Below are 8,156 nucleotides of genomic sequence, written 5' to 3' on the forward strand. Positions count from 1 at the left end.
GATGGGTGCTAAGCACATATAAAGTGAATGAAAAATAAATTCCTGGAAGCAATTAAGCAGTGCTTTTGAAGTCAGCAGAATCCATTGAGTTAAATGAGTTGGGTGAGAGAGGTGTTCTTCATTCATGGTTGTTACCCTGAGATTCTCTCACTCTAGTGGAATAATACACGTTACAGGTAGACAGAATGCCAGAGCTAGAGGTGACTTAGGGAGGGGCTACTACAGCCCCTCCTTTTAGAGATGGGGAAGCTGGTTGCAGCTGGCCCTGTGTGCTGGCGCTGAGCTCCCTGGGCGGCATGAGTGGTAGGGGGAGCAGGAGGAGTGTGTTAATTTGCTGGGGCTGCCATGACAAAGTACCACAGACTGGGGGGACTTAAACAACAGAAATTTACTGTCACGCAGTTCTGGAGACTAGATATCCAAGATCAGGGTTCCAGCAGGGTTGGTGTCTCTCCTTGAGAGCCTCTCCTTGGCTTGCACGTGGCTACCTTCTCATTGTTTCTTCCTACACTCTTTTCTCTCTGTGTGTGTGTCCCTTTTGTCTTGTATTTTCTTTCTCCTTCTCTCCCTCCCTTTCTTTTTGAGGTAGGTTCTGTGCTCAGTGTGGAGCCCAACACAGTTTGAACTCATGACCCTGAAATCAAGATCTGAGCTGAGATCAAGAGTTGGACACTTGGGCACCTGGGTGACTCTGTTGGTTAAGTGACGGCCTTCGGCTCAGGTCGTGATCCTGGAGTCCTCAGATCGAGTCCTACATTAGGCTTCCTGCTGGGCAGGGAGTCTGCTTCTCCCTCTGACCTCTCTTCTCTTATGCTCTCTCTCTCTCATTTTCTTTCTCTTTCCCAAATAAATAAATAAAATCTTTAAAAAAAAAAAAAGTTGGACACAACTGACTGATCCACCCAGGCACCCCACCCTATCCCACCCCATATCTTTTCTTAAAAAAAAATGTTAGTCCTACTGGATTAGGGCCCACACTTATGACCTCACTTGATCTTAATTGCCATCTTAAAGACCATGTCTTCATTATAGTCATATTGTCTGAGGTAGTGGGATTTAGATCTTCAACATAAGAATTTTAGGAAGACACAGTTCAGTTCATAACAGGGAGAGAAACAAGAGAAAGTGGCCAAACTGAGAGTCTTAAAGGGGTGGCATTTGGAGGTGAACACTCCCCAATCCTTAGGTTGTGGTAGTGGAAAGTTAAGGAGAGGAGCTATGATATATTTGAAGAGATCCCTCCAAGTGGAAGCTTCCCAGTAGCAGAGCAGAGACGCCAACATATGTGTAGGGTTGCCCTTAGCACAGGCTTCTGGAATTCTCACCTACTCACAGCATCAGGGTTCTCTTTCATCCCCTAATATGTCCTCACCTTCTTCAGTCACTCCTCAGACAGTGGTGTACCTTCATTTTATGGTTCATCTGGGAGACAGGATATAGTTGAAAAGCAATGAACTTGGGTGTGTGACCCACCTAGTTTGAACTTCATCTTCACTACTTACTTGACCTCATATGAATATATATGTATATATTCATGTTTAAAGATAACCATTTAAAAAACTACATGTAGCACATTATAGTGGTTGGGTCGTTCTCAGCTAATACTTCTCTTTGTCTTTGTTAAAGAATCTATTGGAAATTTGAGGTGGAGGGATTTGTATTGCTTCAAATTCTGGTATCTGAAGTGAGTTGACCTGTAAACAGTTTGCCTGACAGCATAGTGACCAAGGGGATGGCTTTGGTGACGTTTAATTCTTAAAGGGACATCTCTGATTTTTCCATATCTAGTCAACCCACCTTGAATAACTCTCTTTCTCTCTCTTTAGAAGACAGTTTTGCATGGTTTTGAACCCAGAGTCCAACTTTGGGCACCTGGGTGGCTCTTATGGTTAAGTGACTGCCTTTGGCTCTGGTTGTGATCCTGGAGTCCTATCCTATTGGGCAGATCTGGTTATAAAGCACCTCCTCTAAGCCTTCATTACTCTTAAGACTATAATTAACATTTAACTGGAGTGGAATCTTTCCATTACATCCACACCAAACTTCAGAAATGTGGATGCATGGTCATTTTCTTGACCTTGGACACAGAAAAGCCTGCATTTTCTACTTCAGAGAAGTGAATGGAAATTGAAACCTGGAGGTGGTTGGAGCCAGGAGTGAGGTGGGCATGGCTGTGTTCAGGGTGAGGTCTTGTGAGGAGACCTTACCAAAGGGAATTTGGGCTGTAGACAAGCAGAGGAAGCATTCCACACCCCAGCACACACACCCAGACTTGACTCTGTATGTGTGGAGTCATGAGCCCATGAGAGTGCTTCTGTTTGGAGGACCTTTTGGCAGGCCTGGCTTCATGACATTCTCTTCATCCATAGTTTTGGAATAACAAAAGGTGAAAAAGTCCCCCAGAGCCTTTTCTCTCTCTCTTTCTCTCCCTCCCTTTCTTTCCCCCTTTCTCCCTGCCCCCCTTTCAGAGAGGAACTTTATCTAGAGTCCTTCAATCCTGCAAATTCATGATGCTACTTTAAGAGGTTCTGGGTATCTGTTGGTTGTCTCTTGTAATGTCTCTGTCCTGCTTAGCTTAGACATATGGAAGTAGTCATCTGTTAGGCATTCCAGAATCTTAACACTTTTCAAAGGCACTTACTGGGTTTTGTCGCAGATGCTGTCAATGTCCCACCCATGCCTCCTGACGCTCACCTGCCTCCTGGCCAGTCTTCTACTGCCAGCACTTATGATATTTTACCTGTAGGCTTTCTCTGGCTATCAGAGCCTATTCTGCCCGCCATCACAGCTGGCTGGAAGTGTCTGGGAATGAGCACAGACCCCAGCTTCCTCATCCCTCCCAGAGGACAGCTCGGAGGCACGTGTTCTACATTGACTGCAGCGCTCCTGAGGAGGGCTGAGCCCTGAGTTCTATAGTTGTAGCCTGTACATCACTTTACTGTTACTTGTTTTCTTACCTCCCCAACCTCACTTCTCTCCTTCCCTACTAATGGTTCATGAGATCACTTCTAAAGGAAAACTATTTCTCTACTCTTTACACTTCAGACACCAAATATGTGGGAGATTTCTTCCCTTACCAACTAACTGCCCAACTCTCTGGACATCCAACTAGGTGTCCTATAATTTTTTTTTTGTAGTTTTATGGTTTTATGAACACAAATATGACGTGCACAACAAGCTGTCTATTCATTTCTTCACTGCGCAGCCTGGCATTGGGATTGGTGACTCTGATTGCCAGCTGGGTGCTTTTTCCACAATAGCTTTGCGGTTCTTGGAGGAGACGTTGTGAGTAATCTCTGCACAGTAAGATTTGTTGTACATCAGCAGCACTTCAAGCTCCTTGACGTTGTGCACTGGCAACTTCCTGAAGCCACTGGGCAACATGTGCTTTGTCTTCTTGTTGCTCCTGTAACCAATGTTGGGCATCAAGATCTGGCCCTTGAATCTTCTGCGCACCCTATTGTCAATGCCTCTTGGCTTCCGCCAGTTGCGCTTAATTTTGACATATCGGTCTGACTGGTGCCAGATGAACTTCTTGGTCCTCTTTTTAACGATCTTGGGCTTCACCAAAGGTCTGAGGGCAGCCATGTTGCCCAGTAACAGATGGCTGCCCGGTGTCCTACAATTTAATTCAATTCTGGAGTGAGATTCAGACTTCACAAGTTTAAGGGCTCAATCCCATGAGACTGCCCTCACTGCAGATGCTAGTTGCAAATAATGGGTCCCTGTGGAACCTACACTTCTGACTGGGCTATGAAGTCAGTTTCCCTATTCTCAGTTTAATTATTTGCTGGAATGGCTCACAAAACTCATGGAAACGTTTACTTACATTTGCCCATTTATTATAAAGTGTATGATAAAGGATACAGGTGGATAGCCAAATGAAGAGGTACATAGGGTAAAGTCCAGAAGGGTTCTGAGCACGGGAGTATCTGTCTGCATGGAGTTGGGGTATGCTCACCTCCTGGCACATGAACGTATTCATCAAATTGGGAGCTCTCTGAACCCCGTAGCTGAGGGATTTTTATGGAGACTTTATGTAGGCAAGATGGATTTTTACCTCAATCTCCAGCCCCTCTCCTCTCCCCAGAGCATGGAGCATGGAGCTGAGTTCTAAACTGTCATGGCTTGGTCTTTCTGGTGACCAGCCCCCATTGTGAAGCTACCCAGGAGTCGACCAAGAGTCCTCTCATTAGAGTAAAAGATTCTCCTATAATCCAGGAAAGTCTAAGGGATTTAGGAGCTCTGTCTGTAAGATTCTTCTGTCACCCCCATTCCTCAGGAAATTATAAGGTTTTAAGAGCTCTTTGTCAAGAACTGAGAGCAGAGACCAAATATGTATTTTTTATTAAGTCACAACCTCCTGAATAAATGCTTGCCAAGGTAGACTCTCATGACTCAGTGCCTGACACTGTGGGAGGCACTTGTGGTACCACCTGTGTCCTGGGGGCCACAAAGAGCATTAATCAAGGTCATAACTTCTGGAGCCTTGATTGTCCAGGGTTCTAAGTGTCAAAGTCACCATGCAGTAGTTGTGTGATGTTAGGCGAGTTATGTAACACTCTTTGTCTTGCTTTCCTCATTTATAAAATAAAGTAATAGTCATATCTCATAAGGTTGTTGTGAATGTTAAATGAAATCTCTCATGAAAAACATAGTAATGTCTGGCACATAGTAAGCTATTAGTATAATTACCACTGTTATCTCAACCAACAGCACTACCCTTTCCATAGCTCTCCAATTCAGAAATCTCAAAGTTAATCTTAATGTCTCTCTCTCCTCCTGAAAGCCTCATAACCAAGTCTAGTCAAGCTTGTCCTATCAATATCTCTGAAGTTTGTCCAGTGCTCTCTGTACTCTGCCACTAGCTGAGCTCCCTGCTGGATCGTTGTGACAGCCACCTAACTGGCCTCTTCGCCTCCAAGAGTGTCCTGTAATTGCCTGTTTCCTACATTGTAGCCTAGAGGAGCTTTCTGAAAAGCCATGATCTGTATGCCACATGCCTACCTAAACCTGCTCAGAGACCCCCTGTTCTTCTCAGGAGAAAATCCAAGCTCCTGCCCTTGGCATGAAGGACCCTGCAAACCCCCTCCATGACCTGACCTCTTCCAGTCCTTCAGCCTGACCTTTACTTGTTCTGCCTTGTACAGTACATCCAGTCTCGTTAAACTGCCTCTAGCTTTCAGCACACACCACATGGTTTCACACATTTGTACTTTGCTCATTTTGGTTGTGCTACCTGAAATACATTTTCCATCTTTCTTCATCTGGATACAATTTATTTTATTTTCTGAATTCAGTTCAGATGTCTCCTCCTTCAGGAAGCCTTCCTGGATACCCAGGCTCAGCCTAGTGATCCTCTTCTTTATTCCTTCTTGTATGTATATGCAAGTATATACAAGTATATACATCTTGTATACTCCAAAATCACCACATTCTATTCTATAGAAATATTAACTACTTGTTTCTTCAGTTAGATGGCAAGATCTCTTAAGACAGAATCTGAATCTAATTCATGTTTGTATCTCCAGAATCCAGCACAGTACTTGGCACATAATCTGTGTTTCTTTTATTTTTGTTGAAGTGAACTGATATGCAAGGAGACACAAAAGCTTGCAGAGAAGGCAGTATACAGACTGGGGTTTAAAAGTGGCTGTTAAAATGGGACAGACCAAGCCTCCCTGTCTAGTGCAGTGAGCTCAAAGACAAGTATTCATTCTCTCTTTCAGCAGCCTTCCCGTCCCCCATCCCTGTAAGGTTCCAATTTGGCCCAAAGCAGTCTCTGGCTCACAGTGTCCTTCTGTTGTTCTCTGTGCTGCAGAGATACTTACTGTCACCTTGTTGTCCGGCCCAGGAAGCTCTGCCTGGCCCTCAGAGGTCAGTGACAGTTAAGGGGCCTGCAGTAGACAAACAGACCCTCTGTGGGCTGGGGCCTGCAGGAGAGTGTCTGGAGAGAAACAGGAGAAACCCAGATTAGGCTTGTCTCTCTGCCTGCTGAGCTCGATGTTTATTGTTCTAGCTTCAGCGTTTGGAAATGTGAGGCTCAGGCTGACTTTTCTCTCCTCTGGCTTCGCCACAGGGCTCAGAAAGGCACTGTGCCCACAGGGGAGGTTTTGGAAGAACTTCCTTTCTCTGACTGTCTCTGCAGTTTTGGGATATCACAAGTTGTTTGTGTTTCTGGTTTCTGAACGTTTCCACGGGGCCATCTGGAGGGGAAGTTCAGTGTCTGATTGACAAGGCTGTTGGGGCAGAAGGAGGGTCATGGGTGCCCCACATGCGTTGGCGGCATCTGGGCTGGCTGGCTGGCCAGCTAGTCCAATAGAGGGAGCAAGCTTGCCCTATGTCAAGGGTGGTTGTGGCCTTTTGTGTTGGTATTTCTCACAATTAGTGCCGTTTCCTCATTTGGGGCTTTAGTTTAGAATCTTGAATTTTGGTACTTTGGTTTCTTACTCATTTTTTCCCCCAAGAATGTTTATTGGGAGCCCATATGTGGGGAGGCAATGAGGAGGTAAATTATGGTCTTTCCCTCAGAGTTTATAGTTCAGTTGGGAAGAGAAATAGAAAAATAGTGATGAGAGGTCACTGCTCTAACAGAGCTAGTACAAGTTTCCTTGAGAGCACAGAGGAGAGAGTGAGGGACTCTGTGTGTCAAGACACAGGGAGATGTGACCGTATCCTCAGGTAGGAGCAGGAATTCAGTATGTGATCACACCCTCTCTGGGAGCAGAGTTCCCAGCTTATTACAAACGCTTGGTAAGAAGCAGCTCTCCACTCCCACTGCTTCTAGACTCTGGTAACACTCGGCAATACTCATGAGGTGGGAACTTCCCTATCTGTCCTCAGTAGAGACTGAACGGTAGTCAGAGCTGCCAGGACCAATAGTCTCTGATGTAAAAGCTATGTTTGTGCCTCTTGACTCCCAAAGGTGCAGGAGGTCAGCAGGGTGGGAGATAAAGGGAGCTTGGTATCTTTAAGCCCCTTGCAGACAGTGGAGTTGCCCTATAAGTGGTGAGATGCACACGCTCAGAGTCGAAGATGTGGCTGCACACAGGCTGTCAGAAGGAGCTGGAGAAGCCAGCCGGGGCTGTAATTAACAGGACCTGTAATTGTGGCATAAATAAGCACCCAGGCACTGACAACTATTGTTATTGAAATGTCATGTTTTGAATGTGAAAATACAGTTAAAATGTAGAGAAGCTGGGTGATAGTAACGTATGCAAATATGCTTCAATTAAAGCTCAGTAACCACTGGCTTAAAGTAAAGGACTTGATTTAAATACTTAAGCAAATATTATAATGGCTCCTATGACAGGTGACAAAAATGGAAATTGACACTGCAAACATCACCAGGAAATACATACTCTCAGACCTCCCTGTGTGTGTGACTATGACTAAAGAAAACCAGTTCCCAGCGCGGGGATTCTCTAAACTGATCTCTGGGACATCCAGGGCTTGAGGGATGAGTCTCCAGACCTTCAGACGGCAGGTCAAAGGGGGTATGAATGAAGCAATGACCATGTTTGCCTGAAATAATCTGTTGACCCGCTCTCTCCCCCAGCAGATCTTCAGCCACCTGAGAGTAGCAGTCATGCTGATTCACTTCCTGATTTATTTCTATTCTTGGCCCCCCCCTGTCCTGTGCCCTGCACATGGTAGCATTCAATATGTAGTTGTTGAGATGCAATTCTCTGTATTTTTACCCCTGGAAATTTGACAACCACTGGTGGATCTTATGGTCCATGACCTCTTTGGCACCTTGGCAACTCTGGCTTCTTAAACGTACAGCCAGTCTTAATCTCCCTGTTTCTTCTCTGGCTGGAATCCCATGAGTCTGCCTTCTCAGTAAGGAGAATGCATCAGTGCTGTGCCTTCCTGTGGAAGATGCGTGCTCATTGGTGGACGCCTTAATGATAAAGATCAGTAAAAGAAGAACTTGAGGGGCCTGGGTCCTTTCTATGACCCTCAGTATTGTAAAATTACAGTTTACTTATGGGAATGAAAATTATTACTTTTAAGTGACAAGGAATTATTTCAATGAGGGCAGAAGGGGTTAGTTCCAATAAATAAATGTTTAGAGTTGATAGAAGATGTGTAAACAGGTCCTCAATCTATAAAATTTGCCAATTCATAATGCTAAGGACATTATAAATACATAG

The 8,156-nt window shown here is 44.9% G+C and overlaps 1 pseudogene; it reads right to left on the bottom strand.

Moving 5' to 3' along the window:
- Positions 1-3,123: 3,123 nt before the first annotated feature.
- Positions 3,124-3,609, bottom strand: LOC116855542 (annotated as a pseudogene).
- Positions 3,610-8,156: the final 4,547 nt, after the last annotated feature.

The sequence above is a fragment of the Lontra canadensis genome, unplaced genomic scaffold, assembly GCF_010015895.1.
Source record: "Lontra canadensis isolate GAN:19392208 unplaced genomic scaffold, GSC_riverotter_1.0 scaffold104, whole genome shotgun sequence".
Lineage (NCBI taxonomy): Eukaryota > Metazoa > Chordata > Mammalia > Carnivora > Mustelidae > Lontra > Lontra canadensis.